We start from the raw sequence: 27,680 nt of genomic DNA, 5'->3' as shown, positions 1-27,680 counted from the left end.
CTGCTCAGGTTCCATAAAATAAAATATTCCCTCAGCTTGTACCTAAAGTGTTACTAAAAAGAAAAGAAAGGCGCCTCTGAGTGTAGACTGTAGGGTAATTTAAGCTTATATATATATATATATATATATATATATATATATATATGTATATGTATATGTAGCACCCTACAGGTAGGTGCTGGGTAAAGTATAGTGGGCCTTGGCTGCCTAACAGCAGTGCCATGATTTCAGCTGGGCTGTCATGTCTCCCAGGTGTGTCCTCTGAGAGGGGAGTCTCCCCACTGGCTCCATGAGAGGATTCTCATTGGACAGTGGAGGAAACCCAATCAGAGACACAATCAGGCCTGTATCTACCCCAGAAGGCAGATTCTGCCACAGAGGATTCTGTGAGTGGGTATAAGTTCTGAAGGAATGCATGACGCAGCGTCTTTGGTGGGAAGCAGAGTCCCAGGAGGGAGAGTACGGCTGTCTCTCCTCCTGTCAGAGGAAGTGGGTGTCCCGGATGGCGGCCTGGGAATCCAATGAGTGTGGAGCTGAGCTGCAGAGGGGATGCGGTGTGCCAAAAACCAGCGGAGAGAGAGAGAGAGGGGTCCAGTTCCAGGAAAGCCTACAAAGGTCGTGAGTACTGTGGACTGCCCCTGGGGGTCTGCCTAGTGTCAGAGGGGACCACTCCGGAGAAGGTTCTAGGGATCCAGGAGTCAGCTAACTGTTAAAAGGGGTGCCTAGTCAGAGGACCCTGAAGTATTAGAGGGGGTACCTAGGTAGAGGATCAAAAAAAGAGATTTCCAGTCACAACTTACTAACCAGCCAGTGATCAACCAAATTGACCTGTCTAACAGTATGCGTTAAAAACAGGGGTTTGGTTGCACACATTTGCAAATACATGCCTAAGCTGCAGGCACTCTGTGTATTCTGCTGTCCTAAACCCAGCACTCCGTGTATCATGCTGTCCTGAACTCAGCACTTTGTGTATTACACTGTCCTGAACCCAGTGCTCTGTGTATTATGCTCTCCTGAACCTTGCTCTCTGTGTATTATGCTCTCCCGAACCCAGCTCTCTATGTATTATACTGTCCTGAAGAGTAAATGCATAATGTGCTAGTACGCAAAGCATGTTGGCACCTTCCTGCAAACGAAGCCCGCGTCATCCCTGCCGGAGACCACATCCATCTTCGTCTTTCTTCCTTCCGGGTCTGTGCTACTGGCTGGAGCCACGTGATGTTACTCCCACGCATGTGTGTGGGAGCCGCCGGTTACGGCACAGGGCTCTGAAGAAATGGCACGGGTGGCCGTTTCTTCAGAGCGCATGCGCCGGCTGCATGCAATGTAAATATCTCCTAAACGGTGAAAGTTTAGGAGATATTTGCAGTCCCTTTAGGTGAACCTATAGGTACAATCAGTACAACCCCTTTACCGATCAGCAGGACAGGTATCTGCTCCTTTGTGCAAGGAGGAACAGGATGAGCACTGTCAGAGCCCTACAAAATGACCTTCAGAAGGCCACTGGTGTGAATGTCTCTTACCAAACAATCAGAAACAGACTTCATGAGGGTGGCCTGAGGGCCTGACGTTTTCTAGTGGGCCCTGTGCTCACTGCCCAGCACCATGAAGCTCGATTGGCATTTGCCTTTGAACACCAGAATTGGCGGTTCCACAATTGTAAGGACTAGAACGCTAACCCTAACAATTACCACAAACCCTAATGATTACCTCTAACCCTAGTGATTACCTCTAACCCTAGTGATTACCGCTAACCCTAACTCTAACCCTAACATTTATTGCTAACCCTAGCCCTTAAACCTAACCCTAACATTTAACCCTGATTCTAGCCCTTCAACCCTAACGCTTACATGCGACTTTGGACACATTAATGTATCTGGACTACTTTGATGCTACTTAAATGTTACTTGAGTGCCAGAGAGTATAAATTCACATCAAAGTGGCATCAAAGTTGAACTACATGAATAGACCTGTCATACTTTTTGTGACGGGAGTCACTTTGGTTTGGAGCCCGTGGAACCCAGCTTACCTTAGAGAGGTTAAGAAATCCCACTCTTAGCTCCTTAGGCCCCTCTTATGTGTAAGTCACCCTGTGTCTATTAGGGGCACAGGGTGACCAAGAAAATGATGGACAGCTACTTAATGGACACTGAGAATATGATTTGGATTACTTCAAATGGGACAGTAATATTTATCAACAATAGCTCTCAAGAAACATATGAAGACTATTCTTGTTTGATTCTGAACATGTTCATTGAAAGAGCTGGTCACATTGGCCTCTGTTCCCTGTTCTTCAATGTAGGAGACGCACAGTCTGTTACTGGTGGTCTCCTGCTATTTTCTGTGCATTTGGGTGTGATGTGTTTACACTTATAATAATGTGTATTGTACTTCATGAGCTTGATAATGGCAAGTCTGCTAGTTAATAAGCTCAAGTTAATGAAATCACTTTCATCTATTAGTTGCTAGTGGGAAAGTAGAATACGGTTTGTGTTGGTTGTTCCTTTAGATATGATAATTATATTTCTGCACACAATTTCATCTGCATATGATAATGTAATCAGGCACCTGACCTGGTGGGGAATATATTCGGTGTGATTTTGTTCAATAAATGTTCCAGATCTTATACAAGCTATTCTTGGCTAGTTTTGTATGTAATATCTGATATCTATGTTTGAGACTGGGAGAAAGCCATATTCTGACGGTAACACACAAGCGCATTGTGGGGTCACGGTTCCGTCACACTTTCCTATTAGCAAAAAAAAAATGCAAAATGCATCAAAAATGCATGTTGAAAAACACAAAATGCGCTGGAAAATGCATCGACCACAACCTGCATAGATGTGAGCCTAGCCTTTACCACCCCAAGTAGTGTCATATGGCATGTAGCTACTAGGGATAGACCGATTATCGGCAAGGCCGATATATCGATGGCCGATATGCACTTTCCCTGATATATCGGTATCGGCCCCGGAACTGGCCGATATTGCCGATATTTTTGTGACGTTATTCTGCCTTCTTAGGCCGCCTCCCTCGCCTTGGACAGCCTCATCTGGAGTCGGGACTAGTCTCGCGGGAGAGTTTCACAGCCATACACCCACCCACAGCAGCCCGGTGCCAGCCAGCCACCCAGGTCCACAGGCCCTGTACCAGCCAGCCACAGGCACTGTACCAGCGAGCCAGCCAGCCACCCACAGGCTTTGTACCAGCCCTCCACAGGCACTCTACCAGCCAGCCAGCCACCCACAGCCCCTGTGCCAGCCATCCACCCAACAACCATAGGGTGCCAGGCAGCCAGCCACCCACCACAGGGTGCCAGACAGCACGACACCCACCACAGGGTGCCAGACAGCCAGCCAGCTACCCACAACAGGGTGCCAGACAGCCAGCCACCCACAGACAGGGTGCCAGCCAGCCAGACACAGGCCCTGTACCAGCCAGCCACAGGCCCTGTACCAGCCAGCCACCCACAGGCCCTGTACCAGCCAGCCACCCACAGCCCCTGTGCCAGCCACCCACCTACCACAGGGACAGGGTGCCAGCCACCCACCTGCCACAGGATGCCAGCCAGCCACCCACCACAGGGTGCCAGCCAGCCACCCACCCACCACAGGGTGCCATCCAGCCACCCACCACAGGGTCCCAGCCAGACAGCCATTATGCATTAAACAAAAATTAACATGTTCAGTACCAGATTTGTGTCAAAAATTGTCTTTATTGTTCAAAACTTTAAATGTACAAAATATCGGCCCATATCGTCCGATACCGATACGTTGTGACCAAAATATCGGTATCGGCCCTGAAAAAACCCTAGTAGCTACACCTGTAAACCTGTTGGACAGATTAGTCTATATGTAAATGTGGAGAAAATATAAAAATGGAATTTATATACTATATATTATGATTACAAGTATTACTACATTCAGTTACTATAATACGATACATTTAGCTGTAGTGGTCCTTTAAATGTTTATTCATATATTTTTGGGATTTCAGCACTAGTTACAAGGAAAAAGATACTTTACGGTGAGAGCTCTGTTGATGTAGGTTCTAATTTTAAAAAAAGTATGACTTGGTCATCAGGACCTCATTTTTGGTAACTAAAAATGCTGTGGTTTTGCTAAGCCAACATTTTGATGAATAAGATAAAAAAATATGAACACCTGGTATTTTTGTTTAGTGATATTTAATTTGAAATAAAATATGTAATGTCTAGAGGTTTTGTCAAATCAGAAACATTTTTGAACAATAAAATTAAACCTGTCTGGTGGTTTGGTTAAATGAAAAATGTTTACTTTAACAATCGTACATTTGGTGGTTTTGCTGAATCAAGATGTTTGATTAATAAAAAAAAACAAAAATCGAATAGCCATTTAGGGCCAAAATATTTGCAGTAAACTCAGATAGCCTTGAGACAATTTTATTTTTGTTTGTTTGTAGGTTTTATATACATTTTATATAATTTGTAATAATTTTCTTTTGTTTTTTTTTCCCCTCCTAACTTGGAAAATTCTAAAATTTTGTACAAATTATGGATCTTTTCCTTCCCAGTCCAGATTTTCCAGCGATATTGAAAATTATGAAATGGGAGCACTGCACGTTACCTGTCATAAACCTTGAGCATATGAAGAAAAAAAGGCATAAGCAGAGGTTAACATCGATGAACATCAAAATGATCAGTTTTAATCAATTCTACCTTTTTTTCCATCTTATGAGTGTCTTTTAGTCCCCGTTTACATCATGGCGATTTGACATACAAATAGATATGCAAATTGAAGCCTATTGCCAGAAATGGAACCGTCCAAATCGGTGCGACACCAACTTTGTGGTACCCCACTGATTTATAAAAGTACTTCTGTGCAATACTTTTGGCGACTTTGGGGGCAATTTTAATAGAAATCTGTGCAGTGAAGCTGAATTGAAGTGAAGATTTCTAACCCGCCTTCATTGTAAATGAGGGCTTAATGTTTAATTTGTCATTAAGCCTAGGTTCACACTTTTTCGATGTCAGACATCGCATGTGATTCGCACCGCATTGCTCTGCAGATCACATACAATGTCTGTGCAATGCAAATTCAGCCATACATTGGATTCACACGAAAATGGTGTAGGAAACCTTTTTCTCCCTGCACTTCCAATGCGATCCGATTCCAGTCCAAATTCACAGCTCGCACTGCGATCTGCGAACTGATTTGGGGGTGTCATTAACTTTGTATAGACGCCCGCAGTGGTTTGCTGAGGGCAGTGTGAACTGCCTGCGAGGGAGATGCGATGCGGGAACTCGCACTAGAATCGCGCTGGTTCCCGCAACGCAATCGTTTGAACCCAGGCTTAATGTGATAGCAGACCTTACTGGCCAATAGTGAGATCAGGCTTTAAAAGATTCTCCAAGTCTTGCATGTATATTCCTCCTAAACAAATAAATGTGACCAAAACAAATATAATCATAAAAGTCCCAAAGTCCAAAGTGATGAAACTCCTTCGATTATAAATATGGTGACGCATAAACAGGTGTAAATAAAGGTGATGTATCAAATAATGGTGTTGAAATCCCTCCACCTGGTGAAATTCCTCCTTACCCGGCGGATATTAGGTAAGTGCAAAATATAATGTTCCAAACAAACACTCCTTGTGACCACACAAAAGAAATGTGCTCTTCACCATACGTGCAGAAACCAAGATGGCCTCTTACCAGAACGATATGTAAATGGCACTCTGTGAAATCATGGGGATTATCAAACTGCTTCTCTACATACAAACAGGTGTAGCAGGTTCCCAAAGTTCATCAGGGCTTATATCACCCTCTCCAACACGTACATGCAAAGCAATAATAGCCAATAGTGCATTACCCTTTTCAAAACATTTATTGAAGAAAAAATGCACTTACATGTAGATGGTATATTCTCGCTTAAAACAATAATACAGAGCAATGAGGAGATTCTAGGATACCTGTGTCCGGCTGCAGAGAGGACCCCGAGTGACGCTGTGACGGCACGCCTCCTTACTGACGCGTTTCCTCCGATTGGATGTCTTCAGAGATAGGAGGTCCTCCTATCTCTGAAGACATCCAATCGGAGGAAACGCGTCAGCAAGGAGGCGTGCCGTCACAGCGTCACTCGGGGTCCGCGCTGCATGATTGAGCGTTGGTTTAACACTAAGGGCCCTTTCACACTGGCTTTCCGATCAGGTCCGCTTGTCAGTTTTTCAGGCGGACCTGATCAGATGCTCCATGCACCTCTATGGAGCGGCAGATGTCAGCGGTGACATGTCTGCTGACACCCGCTGCTATCTGATCCGATCCTGTCCATGAAGTCCAGATGGATGGAAACCCTATTTTCCATCCGTCTGGAGGATCAGATCGGATGAAAACAGACAGGCGGTCCATTTTCTGATCTTCCATAGAGGAGAGCGGGGATCAGACAGGTCTGTCTCTGCAAAGTAAGCAGGGATGGACCTGTCATCCGCCTGATCAGCGGGGATCAGGGGGATCAGCGCTGAGCAAAAAATCCACAGGGTGGAAAGCTTGTGTGAAAGGACACTAAGGCACATGTAAAATAATTTTTGAATAGTAAACCTGTGTTTCATTACTATATAAATGTGGCAAAAAACTTTCCACGCTATCCCTATATATAAACCACCTATTAATCACTTCTATATACTATAGGAAGCAGCTAGCACCACTATGCATTCAAACACCTGTACAAAATGCAATAAATATATATAGTCACAAAAAAGTGCAGTGCTCTCCTTCAATAAAGTGCATTCAAATTATAATGCATAAATATCTGAAAACAGTGTAAAAATCATCTATATATAATAAATGTATGTGAGTCCATATTTTCTTTTAAATATATATACAGTCCATCATTAAACATTAAATCATTTATTGATGGACGGTATATTTATTCAGATATTTATTTGTGCACTATAATTTGAATGCACTTTATTGAAAGAGAGCGCTTTATTGTTTCATTACTACCCCTCTAAGTGTCCATACACACTACCGCGACTTGTCAGGCGACTTGTCAGCCTGACAAGTCACGGTCCGTCGCGGTCCATGCAGTGCTACAGGACCCATTCTAATAGGAGCGACACAAGTCGCTCCGACTTAGAAAAAGGGTCCTGTACAACTTCGGAGTGACCTCAGAGCAACTGGCATAGACATTCATTATATGAAGTCCGTGCAAGTCGCTCCGAAGTTGCGGTGCACGCGACTTCACAGGTTGCCCCCGAAGTCGGAGCGACTTAGTGTGAACTGAGACTTAATTAAACATGGCATAGCTGTGCATCTCTGCTGCAGGGGAAAATGGTGCAAAAGGAGTCTCCCTCTAACTTTCTTGCTCTGGTCAGCCCTATGTAAGGCTACCACAAGTGAATATTTACTCATTGCAACAGATAATGGTTTGATTTGGAAATGATGGTATGTCTATCCCAAAGTTTTTTTTACTCTTAACAAAGCAAATTTCATTACGTCACTCAAAAAGTTATTTGCTATAACATTCTTTATATTCAATAATGAGAACCAATGAGAATCGCATGACTGAGAATAACAATCGCTATGGGAAATAAGACAATGCATTATAGCTGAGTGTACTGGGCCTGGTGTCTGGGATCAGTAACAATGCATACGGGCTCCAAGAGCACGCCATCCATGACGGAATTGCTAACAAAAAAGAGTCTGTCTATATAATATCACATTCCAGCCATAAAGTTCCTTGTAATTATTACAATTCTCATTGTTTAATCTATGAAATAATTAAAAGAAAACATATTTTTAGATTGCTAAATTAATTATAGCTACTCCATTGTTTTATGGGGAACTGGGGTAGCCAGGGAGATAACGTACTGAATATGCCTATCTAATCAGGTTGCTGTAATCTAATTAAATTAATTCCCAGCTGCACTGTAATGTCTCTAGGCAATCACTTAACAAGCAAATTAATTTCCAAAGTTTTTTAACAACTTCAGCCACTCAAGTAATCAGTGTGGTGAGCTGTAGTGCTCTAATGGCTCCATTAAAGTGAAACTTTTTTTCTTGAAGGTTAAATGTGCTTTTTTAGCATCCATCTTCAGGTACTGTGGAAATGTCAATTAATATGTCAGGCAATCAAGTGGATTTTTTTTTCCTGGAATACACTCTGATATCTTTCCTGCTCCCCTTGGTTCTGCACTGCTGGACCAGCTTGGCCAGAACTTAAGAAAAGAGTTTATGTTGTTTATCACGATTGATCAGATTAAAAAGTATAAAACAATTATAGCTGAATTCCAGCCAAAAATAATAAGATAAAAATTAGTAGCCCAATAAAATACAGCTTATGCTACAATATACACCTTCAATCCTGTCCCTTGCAGTACTTCTTTTCTGTCACTAGATGCCCTCATTCTGAAGGCCATCATCATCATTCAAGCCACTGCTTCTAAACTAAGGCTGCCATTGATCCGCCCCCAGCCTGTAACTGGACAGTGAAAGAAGAAGCAGCACAGTGATGAGCTTATCTCCCTATCACTCTGCTTTCTGCCCCTATCAGCATTGTCCTTATCAGTATATGAAATGATTGGCTTCTTGTGCTGCTATAAGAGGGTGTTATTGGGTAAAAGTCAGGTTTTTACACTGCTTGCATAAAAAACGACATTTAATAATAAATTAATTCATGCAAAACTACATTATTATGTAGTCTTTTATATCTGCCTGGAATTTAGCTTTCAAGTATATCCAGACCTAAGAACAAAAATGGAATATATTGCAGCTTGGCAGCCTTTAGATATTGAATTTAAATATTAAACAATATTATCAGCCTTCCCAGCTACAGTGGGGAAAATAATTTTTTGATCCCCTGCAGATTTTTGTAAGTTTGCCCAGTTAGGAAGAAATAAAGGGTCTATATATGTTACCATAGGTGTATTTTAATATTATAGAGACAGATTATCAACCAAAAATCCAGACAAAAACACATATTACAAAAGTTAAAAAACTGAGTTGCAGTTCATTCAGTAAAATAAGTATTTGATTACCTTCCAACCAACAATATTTCTGGCTCCCACAGATAGGCTACAGTATGTGCTCATGTGGTGCACAGATTAGTCCTGTCAATTTAAGAAGGTGTTCATAACGACAACTTGTTATGTGTATTATAAGACACCTGTCCACAGAATCTTTTTCTTCCATTCAAAACTCACCATCATGGGCAAGATCACAAAGCTGTCAAAGGACGTCAGGGACAAGATTGTAGACCTGCACAAGGCTGGAATGGGCTACAAGACCATCAGCAAGAAGCTTGGTGAGAAGGAGACAACTGTTGGAGCAATTATTCGCAAATGGAAGAAATTAAAAATAACCATCAATCGCCCTCGGTCTGGAGTTTCATGCAGGATTTCGCCTCACGGGTAAAGATGATCATAAGAAAAGTGAGGGATCAGTCAAGAATTACACAGGAGGAGCTTCTGAATGATTTCAAGGCAGTTGGGACCAAATAAACCACTGGTAACAATACGCCGCCATGGATTGAAATTCTACAGCGTCGGCAAAGTCCCCCTTCTCAACAAGGCACATGTACAGGCTCATCTAAACCTTGCCAATGAACAACTAAGTGATTCAGAGGATTGGGAGAAAGTACTGTGGTCAGATGAGACCAAAGTTGCGTTCTTTGGCATTAACTCAACTCGCCGTGTTTGGAGGAAGAGGAATGCTGACTATTACCCTAAGAACACCATTCCTGCAGTCAAGCATGGAGGTGGAAACATTATGCTTTGGGGTAGTTTCTCTGCTAAAGGTACAAGCTGACTTAGCCGCATTAAGGGGCCAATGGACAGGGCCATGTATTGTAAAATCTTGGATGAGAAGGTTGTTATTGACAGAATAACCAGAGGAAAATAAAGGAAAAATTAAACTAAAAAATGAATGCCACTACCACATCTAAGGGTTAGTAAGTGGCTACATATTCAAAAAAATATATATTTTTAGCTTAAGATGGAGTATAGAAGAAATAAAACCTGATTTTCTGACTCCTTGGGGGAGATTTAATAAAACTGGAGCACTCAGAATGTGGTGCTGCTGTGCATGGTAACCAATCAGCTTCTAACTTCAGTTTGTTCAATTAAGCTTTGACAACAAAACCTGGAAGCTGATTGATTTCAATGCAGAATTGCACCAGATTTTGCACTCTCCAGTTTTAGTAAATCTCCTGCTTTCTCATTGGGAATATTTGCCTTCACTTCTTGTCCTGTTGCCACAATAAGGAGGTAAAAGGAAATCTTTCTTGCGTGAGTGAATTCCTTTCTTAGGCCTCATGCAAAACTCTGACACTTTTCCCCAAAAATGACAGATTCTCTTCAAAGTAGACATTGTCAGAGATCTAAAGTTTCTAAACAATTCATATTAAAATTGAACTAAACTCAAATAAACAACAATAGCTTATTCTGTCCCTCCCCTCTCCTTCTTACAATAACACTAGAAAATTTTCATCTATTTTTTACCTATTTTCTTCTTTTTGTGCTGCAAAGGAGCACTTCTGTATTTTCGGCCTAGGCGGAGCCCCGCTGTCTCCTGGGATTACTACGACATAGCTATCCCAGGAGGTTGTTATTGACCTGACCTTAGATCCTTTTTATACATCTGCTTAACTGTTCCTGACCTTGGCTTACTCTTGGCTCTGGCTGTCCCTCATTCCAGCTCCAGTAGTCATTGTGTGTTCCTTCTTCAATCCTGCTTGGAGCTCCACACATCCAGAACCAGCAATTCCTGCATAGTACCCCGTTAACCTCAGCTGGTCTACCTTGCATTGCTGCTGTTCCTGACCTGATGACCTGCCGGACCCTCTGAGTCTAAAACTCCTACCGTAAGTTCTGCTATCAACACCTGCTGGAACTCATGTTCTTCCTGTCCCTCGGCTCCATCTGTTCCACCTTCAGTGGGGCCTGGGCTGGAGATACAACAGAGGCCAACCTCATCAATTCAGTCTCCTATCAGGTACATGAAAGATGATGTCATCAGAACATATGTCTCCACTGGAAAATTTCCCCTAAATTATTGTTTTTGTGGCACATAAAAACGTTCAGTTCCAGTGAGATTGTTCACCAGGACAAATAGAGAAGGCAACTCTCTCTAGTGGGGCAACAGAGAGCAATAAAACCTTAACAGAGGTTCTCACTGTTGTACACCCCATTCAAAACTAAAAAAAAAGTTTTGCCTTTGGATAAATCTGAAATATTTTTGTTTGTGATACAAAAATATAATAATCAAACAAACTATATTAGATCAGATGGCTCGTCTCAGCTTTACCAAAAGTAACAGAGCACTTTTCCGTTGCACCTCTTCATCCATGGCACACTTGCTACACTGGTACACTGCCAAAAAGTTTGTGAAACCATGACACGTATGAGCTTGCTGGACATGCTAATATGGCGTTGGCTCCCTCTTTTAGCTGTAACATCCTCCACTCTTCTAGGAAGGCTTTCCACCACATTTTGGAGTGTGTCTGGGGGAATATGTGTCCATTTAGCCAAAAGAACATTTGTGAGGTCAAGTAAAGATGTTGAATGAAAAGACATGATGTGCAAGCAGTGATTCATGCCAAAGATTTTCAGTACAGATGAGGTAGCGTTCCAAATGTGTGCAGTAGGGTTGAGGTTAGAACCACTTGCGTTCCTCTACACCAAATTCATCAAACCATGTTTTTTGTGGAGCTGTCTTTGTCATATTGTAACAGAACAGGTCCTTCCTCACAGTCTTACCACAAGGTTTAAAGCTAACAATTGTGATCTATGGATCCCCTGGAATCACCTGAAACTGCCCCCTACGGTAAAAGTTTCCTTACTAGCCTGGAGAAGAATATCCAAGACACAACCTTTAGTAAATCTACCCCAAAAACACCCACTTCCAATTTCTATTCTTAAACCTAAAATTCATAATCTGGATGACATACATCTCTATGCCTTGGGCCTTTCTACCCTCTCACAATTCTATGAGCAAGGTAAGTTCAAAAGCAGAGAAGACTTGATTCGCAAATTTAATCTAATACCCAGTTCTTCCCTCACCATCTCTAAGATCCTAGTTTTCCTTGCCAACCACCCTATTACCAATCGTCACATCAACGACAAGACATGGCATTCCCTTTTACGAGACCCCCCCATATGTAAAGGGATATCCCTCTTTTACAATATCCTGACTTCTGAGCTCCCTTCTCAGAAAACCACACATATGCTGAAATGGGAAGAAGCACTTAACCTTTCATTAACTCTACACCAATGGCAGACAGCCGTTCACTCCATATATAAATACTTCCATTGCACCAATCATTGGGAAATGACAATCAAAATCATTAACAGATGGTACTACACCCCATATAGATTGGCAAAAAATATATCCTCTGCCTCACCACTGTGCTGGCGTGAATGCAGCAAAGTAGGCACACTACAACATGTTCTATGGGAATGCCCTTCGATTATAAGCTTTTAGAATTTGATTTTCTAGTGCATTGCCTCTTGTACTGGTATCCTATCTCCCCCCAAATATTGAATTAGCCCTATTCAATGTGCATATCGACAACTACCCTCCACCTTACAGGCAAGTAGTTACGCACATACTTCTAGCGGCCAGATCCCTTATTCTCCGAAAGTGGAAATCCACGGTCATACCTATTTTATCTAAAGCGATTGCTATGGTTAACATCAATTACCAATCAGAAAAATTCTTAGCCATTAATACATTAACATATCACAGCTTTCTAAAGTCTTGGTATATTTGGCCTCACCTCACACTCTCAAATAGTGTATCCTAAACCATCCGCCCGCATTAATATATTGAAACTCACACTTATTTAAGTGGGAGGGTTTGACGCTGCCCCCTAGAACTGGAGTCTTGTTCCCATGGGGTACCGGGATCTAGTGGGGTGACGTCGGGCCTCTTCCAATGTAACTCCTCTCATGCTAACACCTTTTCTGTAAAATTGTCATGGTTATATGTATGCTGTTGAAACGTGGAATATTGTTTGACCTCGTTATCCCGTTGACTCTCTACTATCAGACTTGGACATTGAACAATGTTTGATTGTTTTGTTTTCATACTGTTTGTATTATACCATTAAATTTCAATAAAAATGTATTGAATCAAATCTAACAATTGTCTTAAAGTCTTTATATGCTGTAACAATAACGGTCCACTTCACTGGAGACACCTGAGCTCAATCATTTGGAGGAGTGTCCAAATACATTGTAGCTCCTTCAATGAACATTACTAAGCATCTTTATAACTAATTTTTCTTGGGCCCATTATTTCTGAAGATAAGATTTAATGAATTTGCAATCTTACTTCTAATAAACATCGGGTCAACTAACACGATGGGTTCCCACAGTACTTTTTACATTGCTTCACGGCTAACTGCTCCATTTCCAAACAGACTCTGCACATTATTGAAAGTTATGAGACCAGCTAAAATGTCAGCTAGTCCTGCCTGCAATCTTTATTGTGTTGTTTAAATGATAAACAGTACAATTTTTATTTTCAACATTGCTGTGATGGGCCCTTGATAGGGTCGTAAAATCTACCTCTTGAAGTTAATCTTATCTATTGGCAGAGGGTAGAGGTGATTCCGCATTCCAGACTATTTTATTTGTTTAATCTTAGAAAACATTCTTCGCCATTATCAGCTGTATTGTATCTGTCTGGTCTCTGCTTAATTATTTAAGTACATTAGCTAGTAAATTAGATGGCTGCATTATTGAGCTATGAACAGATGTCCGTTAAGCATTCATTCTATTTAGAGGAAACGGGGATTGCTAGGTTGCAGGACAGACAAAGACCCTTTTACACGTAAGCATATGCAGTAAGCTGTATTTTTAATGTGCGGTACTGCATGCATTTAAGTGCACGTCTGTTTGTTTTTTTATTCATTTATTATATAAAGTCATGAAAAAGACATCAAGGATAGTATTTTTTTTATGGGGGAGCTGCATTAAAAATGCACAGAACTCCATGATACATGGTGGGGTTTTTGCCATTCCCCTCAATGAACCTGAATAATAACTGTAAATGCACAAAACACTAACAGTGGCATGTCCAAAAATTTTAAACTGTTCTAAAAACAAACATGTCAGTGAGAGAAATCTTGGGTGGAGGGTGGAGAGCTACTGGAACAATAAACTTGTTTTAAGGTCCATGTGATCAGCAATGTGTGGCTTCACATTTGTCTGCAGATGTACTTAGCATGTTTGACACACAGGGCAGATTCTTTTTTGACCCTATCATCCTCTAGGTCAAATTTATTTTCAACAATATTTATAAAATGAAAAAAAAAGTGATGGCAGAGAAAAAGTAAGGCAGTGAAAAATGTCTTTATCTGATGGCCATATACTATAAAAAATGTATTTCCTGCTGAACAGGAATAAATTAATAAAACTAGAAATGTATAATAGAGGTGAAACATGGGGATAGAAGAGCTGGGCTTTGATAGTGACAGGCCTGCAGGGTCAGGGATTATATGTCACACCACTTCCTTAAACAACGTTTTTTGTAATACCAAGCTGATAATACCCCCCCCCCCCGCCATGGCTTTCCATCAAGATCAATAATACAACTATCAGCCCGTCCCCTCATGGCAGGGTACTAGTTGTAATCCTAGATCCTGACCTGTCCTTTGGGCCCCAAATCCAATCACTTTCAAAAGCTTGTAGACTTAACCTTCAAACCCTCTCTAAAATGTGACTAACTAATTAAACTACCAAGCTTCTCATTCACTCCCTTGTTATCTCTTGCCTTGACTTATGCAACTTCCTTCTCGTAGGCCTACCTCTACACAGGTTTTTCCCTTCAGTCTATGCTGCTGCCAGAATCATCCACCTTACCAACCGCTCAGTGTCTGCCTCCCCTCTCTGCCAATCCCTTCACTGGCTTCTGATGTTCCGGTGAATTAAATTCAAATTACTAACTACAGCATATAAAGTCACCCACAACTCTGCCCCCAGCTACATCACCAATCCTGTCTCCAAATATCACCCAAATCGTCCTCTCTACTCCTCCCAACACCTCCTGCTTGTAAGCTCTTCTGTATCCCCCACCCATGCTTGTCTCCAGGACTTCTCCAGAGCCACTCCCATCCTCTGGAACTATCTACCTCAATCTCTCCGGCTATCTTCAACTCTGGATGCCTTTAGGTGATCCCTGAAAACTCTCCCTTGGTCCTATAGCTGAGACCATCGAGGGGCCCCCTCGCCTAGGCTATTGTCACTTCCCTTCCTACGTCCATGCACCGTGGGTCTTCACACATACAAATTAACATTTATGTTTCGAATGATAGACATATTTATAAGTGAACTATTTTTTCTCATTGCATTGATGCATATACATGGGTACAGATGATCTTAACCTTTGAATGTATAGGTTATATGTAGTATATATCTTTTATCAGCTGCACCCCTTGAACTCCTGAAGAAGCTTAACTTGCGAAACACATTGGGACACTGCACCTCCCTGGATTCTGCTTCCATCTATACAATATTTTTTTTTAAAGCAAACGTTTATTGAATTATGCATAAAACATTGATACAAACAGGGTATACACCAAAAAAGGTAAAACAGTCAAAGTATGCAAAAAGTAATGTACAGACAAGGCTGGGAGGTGTATGGAGCAGTCAATAAAAATAATAAAAGCCATGAGAAAAATTGCAAGTAAACAGCGTGGGGTTGTGCACAGTGGGGTCAGCCATGCAGGTGTAAAGCAGTAGCTAGTGGGGTGTACATCAGTAAGGATATCATGGAGTACATGTGGATCCAGCCTGGAGCCATCTATCCCATATCTTATGGTAACGAGTCGGCAGCCTCTATAAATGTAAATGATCTTCTTGTAGTGAAGGGAGTTGTTGACATCAGCAATCCAAGTGCCCAAAGTGGGTGGAGACGACTGAATCCACACACTAGCAATCACCTTCCGGGCACAAAATAATGTCTCATGTAGGAATTTGATAGTGTATTTGTCCATGTCTCCATCTGGGAGTATGCCCAGTAGACAGATCTTGGGGTCTAGCATCATGGGAGTGCCCATTTGGTCATGGAGGAACTGTACCACCTGCGCCAAGAAGCCCCGAATACGAGGACAATGCCACAATAAGTGACCAAAGGTGCCAACCTCAAGTAGGCATCTAGGGCAGGTGGGGCTCCGGGAAGGATCAAATCTAGCCATCCTGTCGAGGGACCGATAAGCCCTATGAGTAATGTATACTTGTGTGAGTCTATCGGAGGCTTTCGGGGAAACCAGAGTACTGGTTTCCAGAGCATCACTCCATTCGTCGTCATCCATGTCACCAGTGTCCCCAACCCAAGTTTCCCTAATGCTTTAAGCCAGTAGAGAAGTGGCTCCGGCAATAAGGAAATCGTAAAGGATAGAGATGAGTTTGCGTGGCTCCTGGTCCCTAAGGACAAGTATGTCTATAAAGGGTAGTGTGGAATACGGCTGTGGGGAATACGGTTGTGAAATTGTGAAATTGTGAGCGGAGGGCATGTCTAAGTTGTAAATATCTAAACAGCAAGTGTTGGGGCAAATGGAACTCCTCCTGAAGGCGTGCAAATGATTTAATCGCTTCGTCAAGCAAGACATGGGAAAGGAAATATATTCCATGAGCCATCCACAGGCCAGGGTCAGGGACCTGGAGTAGTTCCGGGAGGTGTCTGTTGTGCCAGAGGGGTGTCATGGTATGCATCGTCGGGCTGTTAGTCTTGGACATCGCCACATCCCACACCCTCCTGAAAGTGGCGGATGTGCTACTGTGGATAGGAGGGCCGGGGAGTCCCGCTGCCCCTCGCAGGATATCACAAAACAGGTGGGGACAGTGAGTACCCAAAGGGTGATATGCCAGACAGAGATACCTGTCACAGTCCAGCTTGTCCACATAAAACACGTGCGAGAGCTGGGCCGCAATGTAATATGCACCAAAATCAGGGACAGCCAGACCCCCCAACTTCGTAGACTTCTGGGTGTGCCGCCAGGCTAGTTTGTGGAAACAGGCACCCCACATAAAGGTCTTAAGCAGGCGGTCCAAGATTATAAAGTATCTGAAGGGGATATATACCGGGGAGTGCCACAACGCATATAAAATTTTCAGCAGTAGGATAATTTTGATCAGGGCCACCCGCCCCACCACCCCCAAGAGGAGTCTCGCCCAGGCCTGTGTTTTAAGTTTAACAAGATCAAACAGGGGTTCAATATTAAAAGAAATATAGTCGGGCAGGGAATGCATGACCAACACCCCAGGCTGTTTAAACGTGGCCACACGGCTTAGCGGCAGTGCTGCCTGGTCGGCCGTGGGGGGGAATGCATTAATAGGGAGAATCTGAGACTTCTCCCAATTGATCGTGAGACCAGAGAATGCACGTAAGCGGGTGATAACCTATAGTGCCACGGACACTGAGGGGCCTGAATCGGCGAGGTATAGGACCATGTTGTCCGCATAAAGGCCAATCTTGTCCATGTGAGTCCCAATGTATGTCGGGGTGACCTCTGATGGCGATAGCCAATGGCTTGAGAGCCAAAGCATACAGCAGAGGCGAGATCAGGCATCCTTGCCGCTTCCCCCTGATTAGGGGAAAAGGGTCGGATACCCAACCATTAGCCACCACGCATGCACGCAGCCCATGATAGAGAATTGTGAGCCATTTGATAAAATTGGGCCCAAAACCGAACCGGTTTGGGTATTAGAACAATCAACGCTTAACGCATGGAGTCTGGGATGGTCTCTTAGTCAAACATCGCATCGTAAACTTCTAACAGTCTGGGGGCCAAGGTGTCAATATATTGTGAAAAGAATTCTATGGGTAGACCGTCTGAGCCAGGGGCCTTAGAGCATGCAAACTTAGAAATCGCCTCAGTGATGTCATCTAATGTCAAGGGTGCGTCTAGCATAGCGACCTGGTGTTCCATCAATGTGGGAAAGGTGACCGAGTCGAGTAATTCCATAAGTTCAGGAGATGTAAACTGCACTCTGGTAGTATAAACTTCTCTAAAGAACTTGGCAAACTCCCCGGCAATAGCTGCTGGATCGGTGGGATCGCCAGTGGAAGCATGATGCACCGAGATAACCACCAGCGGTTTGGCATCCATATGTTCCAGATACGCCAGGAGCTTACCCACCCGTTCCCCATGCTCATATGTCCGTTGCTTACAAAAGAACAGTTTATGATTTGCCTTCTCGCGGCACATCTGCTCCACCGCCCTAGACTGGAGTTTCAAGCGGGCTAGCAGCTCAGGAGATGCGTATTGACATTCAAGGTCGGCCAAGCACGCCTCCGCCCTGGAGTTATCGAGTCTGGATGCCCGCTTGAACCTAGAAATGCGGTCAGAGAGTAGTAGCCTAGTATGTCCCTTGAACGCCTCCCATACAATAAGAGGGGAGGCCTTGGGGGCATTAGTGGCGAAAAAGTGGTCCCACTCTCCCCCCAGATGTAGCAGATCGGGAACGGCAGTGAGCCAAAATGGATTCAGGCGTCAACACCTGGGGGGAGGGGGAGTAAACAGGGTAAGAGTAACCCAATACGGGGCATGATCTGAGAGCAATCAGGGGCCAAAGCTGGCCATCTGGAGTCTAGGAGACAGAATCTGTGATACCCAATTAGAATCAATCCTGGACATAGTGGAGTGAGTAGAGGAGTAACAAGAGTAAGCCCGGGTAGATGGGAACAGACACCTCCAAGTATCAAGAAGACCGAAGCTCTGAAGTAACCTACTGAACCTGGTATCAGGGTGTCGGGGGAACTGGCAGGGGGGTAGGGCCCAGACGATCCAGTCCAGGGTTAGATATCATATTGAAATCCCCCAGCCAGATAGCGGGGATCGAGGGGAATTTGGACATAAACTGGAATCCCTCAACTAGAACTAAGGCTGTAAACGGGGGAGGCACATACCAGGCTAGCAATAACACATCATGGTCACCTATTCTACAGTGGACAAAGACATACCTGCCCTGGGGATCAGTGAGCACCTCCAGTAGTACAAACGGAACAGATTTGGATATGAGCAGTGTAACGCCTCTTGAGTAGGAGGAGCGTGTGGCATGAAAGGCCCAGCCCACCCACGGCTGGCAGAGCGCCTGGTGTAGGCGGCCTTCAGCGTGTGTTTCCACCAGTGCCACGATATCCACATGATTATCTTTCAAGTGAGAAAAAAATCACTGCTCATTTAATATTATCGTGAAGGCCTCTCACATTCCACGTGAGCACTTTTAAAGCAGCCATAGAGAGACAAGGGAGGTAAACTCAAACAGGAGTGGCAGGTTGATCCCAAGGACAGGCAGTCCCCCCCTGTGCACACATAAATAAACATAGATCAGTGTAAGGAATACTTTTGAGCACATAAGCAATAGCACTATACTCAGGAAAAACAATAAAGATATACATAATTCAAACTTCATCCCCATCCCACCCAGCTCCGCATAAACCCCAACACATGGGAGCATCAAACCCAAAAAAACAGTACAAAAAACAAAAAACTCAGCCAGCAGGGCGCAGGTTGGTGTAGAGAGCCAAAAAGTGCCAGCTGGAGTACGCTAGCAACTTCGGCTCTCGGCCCTGTGGCTAGAGTGTAACTGGGGTGAAACATCTCTAAAGGGTGGTCCCAGGCATGGGACCCAACAGTTAGTAGAAGCAGTAAGTTGGTATAGAATGTGAGCCATAGGCATTCCCGTTGTAGCAGAAACATAATCAGAGGGGAGTAGGGGCCCATCAACCCCAAGAGCAGGTTAAAGATGAAAGATCCCTCACGAAGGGCTGGGAACTCTATATAAGGGTAGGTTGTAGAAAAGAGGGCACTGGAGCTCACCCCCCACTGCATAGGCCAGGGAAATGATGAAGCAAAAGGGTCAGTGCAGTACAGGCCACGGCGTAAGGTAAGTAAAAGTTATACAGTTCAAAAAGCAAGGGGCCGTGCAATGGGGGAGCTGTTGATCAATATTAGGGGGCCAAGAGTGTGCAGGCGAATCAAAGTTCACGGCTGGCTGTCCAGCCAGGCCACAGCAGCAGCAGGATCTTCGAAGAAGTGGACGCGGTCCACACCCACGACACGTAGACGGGCAGGGTATAACATCGCCGTCCAAGAGGCGGAATTTGTCTAATTTTGCGGCCACCTCTGAAGTTTTCTGCGATGAAGACGTTGAGGTGTGGAGAGGTGCCGGTGCCCACTGAAAGGTGAGTGAAGTCAGTTGATAGGCTGCAGGATATCAAAGCAGGATGTATACCGGGAGAGAGCAGCTCACACGCGTCTGCTCACATGAAGCTTCAGGCCACACCCCCATCTATACAATAGTGAATATATTAATGCAATCTAATATTGGGGAAGGTGCATGGGGTTTTGCTGATTATATACTATCTGACATCCATTTGAGGTTGTTTTTATCTTTTTGAGGGGTATGTTTATCCTCTTTTTAGGATGCTTTGTAATAAAAATGGTAATTGTATTCAGTCTTATGTGTATATTCCTGGGGGAAAAATATATAGCACCTTGAAAGTCCCTTTCCTCCACTTCTTTTTTGGCAATATTCCTCCACTGCACCACTGCTCTGCTGAGTTGCATCAACACAAAACTTCACAGGCACCGTTGGGCAGGATATCAGTCAGTGCTGCTGTCCATGCCTTTGGTTTTCCTATTTTGCTGAGCTATACTGGTTGACCCTACTGGAAATGTAAGATTCCTGCATCTCCAGCTGTGCTTCGGCTCCCCTGATGGCTGCTATGTTACCATCATCTTTCTCTAGATCTATAGTGATGTAGTAACTGGTGGATAAACAATTGCGTATGCAAGGGGATGCAGGCATTAATTGAAAGTGTTACAGACGCTGAAGATTTTTCTTCAAAACAGCAAAAGAGCAAGTCATGAGCCTGAGAGGTAAGTACAGTATATGAGCAAAAGCTTGGGACACCTGACCATGACACCAATATTGTTTCAAAATCATGGGCATTAATTTGGAGTTTGCCCCCTAGATTTTGGAATTTGTCTGTGAATTTGGAATGTGTCTTTCAGCCAAAAGAGTACCTGTGAGGTCAACTATGATGGTAGAGGAACAGACCAAGCTCATAATCGGTGTTTAATTATTCCCAAAGGCCTTTAGTAGAATTGAGATCTGTACAAACCACTTGAGTTCCTCCACACCAAACTTGTCAGATCATGGAACTGGCTATGTACACCATGGATAAGTCATGCTGGAACAGAAAAGGGCCTTCCCTGGGAAGGTGGAAGGTCACACATTTCTAAATTGTCTTTGAGTGCTGTAGCATTAACAGTACTCTTTAGTGGAAACACTTCAACTCAATCATGTGAATGGTTGTCCACTTACTTTTGCCCATATAGTATTGGTGTGATGGTGAGGCATTCACAAACTTTTGGCCATTTACTCTACAGTATTAGCTTTTACAGCGTGATTTTTTTTTTGTCCTGACGAAAAATAAAGGAAACAAAACCATTATACATTTCCCATAACTACCTATATCTTTTTTGAATTTATTCCAGCAGCATTGAGTAAATGTTGGATGTTAAACTGAACCCACTAGAGATGATGAGGACCTAATTCTAAGTGACCTATTCTAGTCGCTGATAACTGCTGGCGCGATTGACATTTCAGTAAAGGTTACCGATACACAATTTGGCGTGGACGCACGAACGAGACAGGAAGGATTCCTGCACACCATCACGTTCATCTCGAGGGAGCTTGTCGGAAATGTAATTATCTCACATTTATCAGAAAGAAAGCCTGTGAAGCAAATACACGGCTGAACATCCTAATCAATTCCAGGAATGTTTTAAAAGCATTCAATTATTTGGACGGTTGAAAAAGCTGTGATTTCACAACAAACAAAATGTTGAATAAACTCTTCTGCTTGTTTAGATGGAACAAAGAGAAAAGATAGACGAAGGGATAAATTGAATTCTGATAAGAGGATAAACTTTATTGCTGAGAGAAATGTTTGATAGATTTCAGTATTCTCACTTTCAATACTTGAAAAGGATTTGGAGTATAAGTGTAAATCTGTCTTCTTTGGATCTTTGCTGTGCTATTGCTGTCATCTCTGTCATCCACCTAATGCTGCCTGCAATGCTTGGGGGACCATTCAGACTCCTGAATTCTACTATTGCTGCATTTTGTAGGTCATGCTGCATTACCAGACCTTACCAACAGATGGCTATATAGAAGAAAATCTATAATTGTAGTTGCTGGTTCTGTTAAAGAGAACTTGTTATGTTATTTCTAATCTATACACAGAAGCCGAAAGTTTGGAGTTTAGTGATACTCTTTCTTAGTCAAATTTAACTTGGCAAAAGATGGTTCGAATCTTGGCCAATTCAGCAGGAACTGGCTAAGATTCAAACCATGTATGGCCAGGCTGATTGTACCCAAGTTGACCCATCAATCTACTTGAGTATGATCAGCATGTCAGATTTTTAGGATGCAATTATTGCCAGCAACTCTAGCCTAACAATAATCACTGTGTGCTCCCCGACCCCCCCCCCCCAACAGAAAATCGTATCATCTATGGCCTGCCTTAGGATCCTTCCTAGATTCTTTACTCAGGCATTATACAATTGTATAATGCCTGAGAAAAGAATTAAGGAAAGGCCCTGAAAGATTGAATCTTTATAAATTTAAGGTGGGCAAAAAAGAGTATCACCTAAACTCCAAAATTTCTGCATTCTTCGATGACTAATATGAAACAAGACACTATGAGGTTGTCTTACTAAAATTGGAGAGTGCAAAATCTGGTGCAGCTGTGCATGGTAGCCAATCAACATTTAACTTCAGCTCAGTTAGGCTCTAACAAAAATACCTGGAAGCTGATTGGTTTCTATGCACAGCTGCACCAGATTTTGCACCCTCCAGTTTTAGTAAATCAATCCCTATGACTGCTATGATAGGAGTGCGCTGAAGTTAATAGTGCCTAGCCTTGACAACACCTTTTGCCAGGTTGAGGTGTAAAAATCCCAGCCACATGAATACAAATGAGGATAACATTGGGGGGAGCTTACTTAATTGCTATTGAAGCCCCCCTTATTCAATTCCCTCCCTTTTTCCAGGAATGAAGTAAGTCTAAAGCTGGCTACACACTTTTAGGTTTTCAAATGGAAATTTGTATAAACATTCTGAGTACATTTGGTTGTTTAAATAATGCTGTTCAAAATTAGTAATTAGTTCAAAATAATGTAAGGGTGGTAGAGAGGAGTGACATTATGGAAGGGATGAGTACGGAGGTAGAATCCGTGTGGGTGGAACTCCATAGGGAAGAAGTAAAGGGGAAAGTAATAGTGGGGGTATGTTATAGGCCGCCCAACCAAAGGGAGGAGGTAGAGCTGGAATTTCTATCACTGTTGGGTACCGTGGCAAAGCTGGGGTCGGTCATCATATTGGGGGACTTCAATTATCCCTACATTGACTGGGAAGAGGGGACTGAGCACTCACTAAAGGCCCGTCTTTTCATGATTATCTTACAGGACAGCTACATGTCTCAGTTGGTGGATTCTCCTACTAGAAAGAATACAGTGCTAGATCTTTTAATTACTAATGATGCAGACCTAATCTCAGATGTAGGAGTCCGGGACAACTTGGGTTCTAGCGATCACAGGATGATCACATTTAGCGTAAATCACAATATAGCAAGGCAAGAGGGGAACATAAAAACACTAAACTTCAGAAGGGCAAACTTTCCTAAACTGTGCTCAATAATAGAGAAAATAAGTTGGGACCAAACCCTAGGAACACTGACCACGAAGGTAAAATGGGAATGCTTTAGGAACATATTAGACACAAGCATCTCACAGTGCATTCCTAAGGGAAACGAATTTAGAAGAGCCAAGGCCACGTCAGGGTGGCTAAACCGTAATGTAAAAAAACGTATTAGGGGAAAAAAATGGCCTTTAAAAGATATAAATCGGAGGGACCTTCATTGGCTTTCCACCAATACAAAGAATCGAAAAAGAAATGTAAATACAAAATCAAGAAGGCTAAAATCGACTTTGAGGGACATATAGCAGAGGAAAGTAAAAGGAACCCTAAGAAATTAGACACAGAGAAGGCAACTGTGCTAAATGCTTTCTTCTCCTCAGTCTTTACACAGGAAAAGGAGGGGTATACTGACCACGACTGTATGGTTAGCAGTACTTCACAGGACAAGCCGCTATGGCTAACAGAGGGTGAAATCATGAAAAGGCTTGATAACTTTAACACAAATAAATCACCAGGACCGGATGGCATGCATCCGAGAGTACTCAAAGAATTCAGTAAGGTTATATCTAGACCACTGTTCCTGATCTTTGCAGATAGTATTTTGACAGGAACTGTACCAGGTGACTGGAGGAAAGCTAACGTGATACCAATAATTAAAAAAGGGCAGAGACATATCCTGCGCAATTATAGGTCGGTCAGCTTGACGTCAATAGGATGTAAATTACTAGAAGGGATGATAAGGGACTATATACAAGAATTTACTAAAGTCAACAGTATCATCAGCAGTAATCAGCACAGGTTTTCAAAAGGACATTCTTGTCAGACCAATCTGTTAACATTTTTCGAGGATGTGAGCTGTGAGCTAGATAGGGGGAGACCTGTGGATGTGGTGTATCTGGATTTTGCTTACAGAGCCCCACAAACGCTTAATTTACAAAATAAGGTCTGCAGGCATAGATCACAAGGTTTGCTCTTGGATAGAAAACTGGTTAAAAGGGCATGTCCAAAGGGTGGTAATAAATAACGCGTACTCAGACTGGACTGGAGTGGTAAGTGGGGTCCCCCAAGGCTCAGTTCTGGGACCAATTTTTTTCATTTTCAATGTATTCATAAATAGCATTGAGGATGGGGTCACTAGCTCAATCTCAGTTTTTGCAGATGGCACAAAATTAAGCAGGACAATAACATCACATCATGATGTAGAAATGTTACAGAATGACCTGAACAAAATAACAGAGTGGGCAACTATGTGGAAAATGAGGTTTAATGTGGAGAAGTGTAAGGTATTGCACTTGGGGACTTAAAACATAAATGCAAAATACACGTTAGGGGGGGAACCTCTGGGGGAATCAAGAATAGAGAAAGATCTGGGAGTCTTAGTAGAAGATAGACTAAGCAATAACATGCAATGTCAAGCTGCAGCTGCCAAAGCCGGCAGAATATGAGCATGCATAAGGAAGGGGATATACTCCAGAGATAAAACTATAATCCTACCACTTTATAAAACTCTGGTTCGGCCACATCTGGAGTACTCTGTCCAGTTCTGGTCACTGATCCTCAGAAAGGATGTGCTGGAACTGGAAAGAGTCCAAAGAAGGGCAACTAAGTTAGTTAGGGGATTGGAGGACCTAAATTATGAGGAGCGTTTACAAGCACTTGATCTATTCTCCCTAGAGAAGAGACGCCTGGGAGGGGACATAATAGCGATTTACAAATACCTCAACGGTGATCTCAGCATAGAAAAAAAATGACTCCGTCACAAGGAATGTAAGAGGACACAAGGCCATACAATGCGACTGGAGGAGAAGCTTTTTAACCTCTGGCTACGCAAGGTGTTTTAAACTGTAAGGTCAATAATATTGTGGCACTCTCTTTCACAAATGGTGGTAACTGCGGGGAGTATGGCTACTTTTAAAAGACTCTTGGACATACATCTCCAAGATCAAAACATTCAGGGGTATGGAAAACACACCTACACAGGTTGAACTGGATGGACTGTCTTTATTCAACCTCAACTACTATGTAACTATGTAGTTCAAAATCTAATTTGCTTTTAACATTTGATTTTGGAACAAATGGACTTTACCAAGCAAAAACCACATAAACTGTTAGAAATTAATTTGTTCATTCCGTAGAATTTTCTGATCACTGCAGTTGAAGACAAACATCAATTTGACCCCACTAAAGTTTAGAAAATCAAACAAATCAAATGAATGTTCTTAAAAAGAAAGGTGTCAAAGGAAATTCTTATAGTGTATACCCTGCCTAACTTTCAAAACTGTTTTCATTTGAATACATGATGTGGGGACTTTACAGACTTCCAGCTGGGTCCAAGGAGACAGTGAAGATGGACTTGGCTGCATTTGAACTCCTATAAACTCTACAAGTTAGTGAAAATTGTCCAGACTCTTGTAATCTCAAGCAAGAACTGCAGGAGAGAGCTGTCCTCTACATAAGGGGTCCAAGCAGATTGACCATAAATGGGTTTCATTTTCATGTGGTGTTATTGAAATCTGCATTCTTGACTTTGTTTTTTTCACAGATCTTTTTTCAGGTACCTGCCTTTGGCTGACAAATACACAGATCACTGTTTTGTGTGATTGGCTGCTAAAGCATTCATCTTTGCTGTGCTGGAACTTTTTTTAAACATGTTTTGCATATTGAATCCACCAAATTAACATCACCACCTCCATTATGTATCGTGCATTTATGTGACCCTGTTTCAATAGATATTGATCATCTATTATTGGACAAATTAACAACAAGGGTCAGTTAATGCAGCATGTGAAGATAGTAGAAATCTGTTCTGTGAGAAAGATGTAAGCCGTTATTTCTGAGCTCCTTTTAAGTATGCTAGTTGCATGGCGATCATGATAATATATTAAAAAAGAATAGCGCGCAAATGCAAAAGAAATAACTACCAAATCTGAAGACAATCCATAAATAAAAATGGGGGTTTGGTCCCACCATATGGCCATATCGTGCTCAAGCCCACTACTGCGTCAAAGTACCCCATTATCAGTGGGTCCTACACTATCCATGAAAAAGAGATGAATCCAGCCTTTCTAACCCTTGGAGATAATACTCCTTGCTGGGAAGGATGTGCAAATGCACTACAGGGGACTCCTCCGATATCCACTTGATGGTGGACACTGATTGAGTACAGGTGTGTGTGGGGAGGGTTGCTCAACCTCGATAGTCTGGTCAGACCGAATACATAATAAACAGGCAAAAAATTTGGGGGAGCATACCCATGTATTTCTAAAGCTGCTGCAGCTATGAACCAAAAGACATGTATATTAAAAAAGAATAGCGCGCAAATGCAAAAGAAATAACTACCAAATCTGAAGACAATCCATAAATAAAACCTTATGAGGTTGAGCATCCCATCCCCCACACACACCTGTACTCTATTGGTGTCCTCTATCAAGTAGATATAGGAGGAGTCCCCTGCAGTGCATTAGCACACCTTCCCAGCAAGGAGCATTGTCTCCAAGGGTAAGAGAGGCTGGATTCACCCCTTTTTTATGGATAGTGTAGGACCCACCGATAATGGGGTACTTTGACGCAGTGGTGGGCTTGAGCACGATATGGCCATATGGTGGAACTAAATCCCCATTTTTATTTATGGATGGTCTCCATATTTGATAGTCATTTCTTTTGCATGGTTGCGCTATTCTTTTTTAATATACATGTTGCTTGGTCCATAGCTGCACCGGCTTTAGATATACATGTTCAGGGTTTGCTCCCCCAATTTTTTGCTTGTTTATTATGTATTCGGTCTGACCAGACTTATGAGGTTGAGCATCCCATCCCCCACACACACCTGTACTCTATTGGTGTCCTCTATCAAGTAGATATAGGAGGAGTCCCCTGCAGTGCATTAGCACACCTTCCCAGCAAGGAGCATTGTCTCCAAGGGTAAGAGAGGCTGGATTCACCCCTTTTTTATGGATAGTGTAGGACCCACCGATAAAGGGGTACTTTGACGC

The sequence above is a fragment of the Pelophylax lessonae genome, assembly GCF_965119305.1.
Source record: "Pelophylax lessonae genome assembly, chromosome: 6".
NCBI classification, from domain to species: domain Eukaryota; kingdom Metazoa; phylum Chordata; class Amphibia; order Anura; family Ranidae; genus Pelophylax; species Pelophylax lessonae.
Note: the sequence above shows the minus strand (reverse complement) of the source record.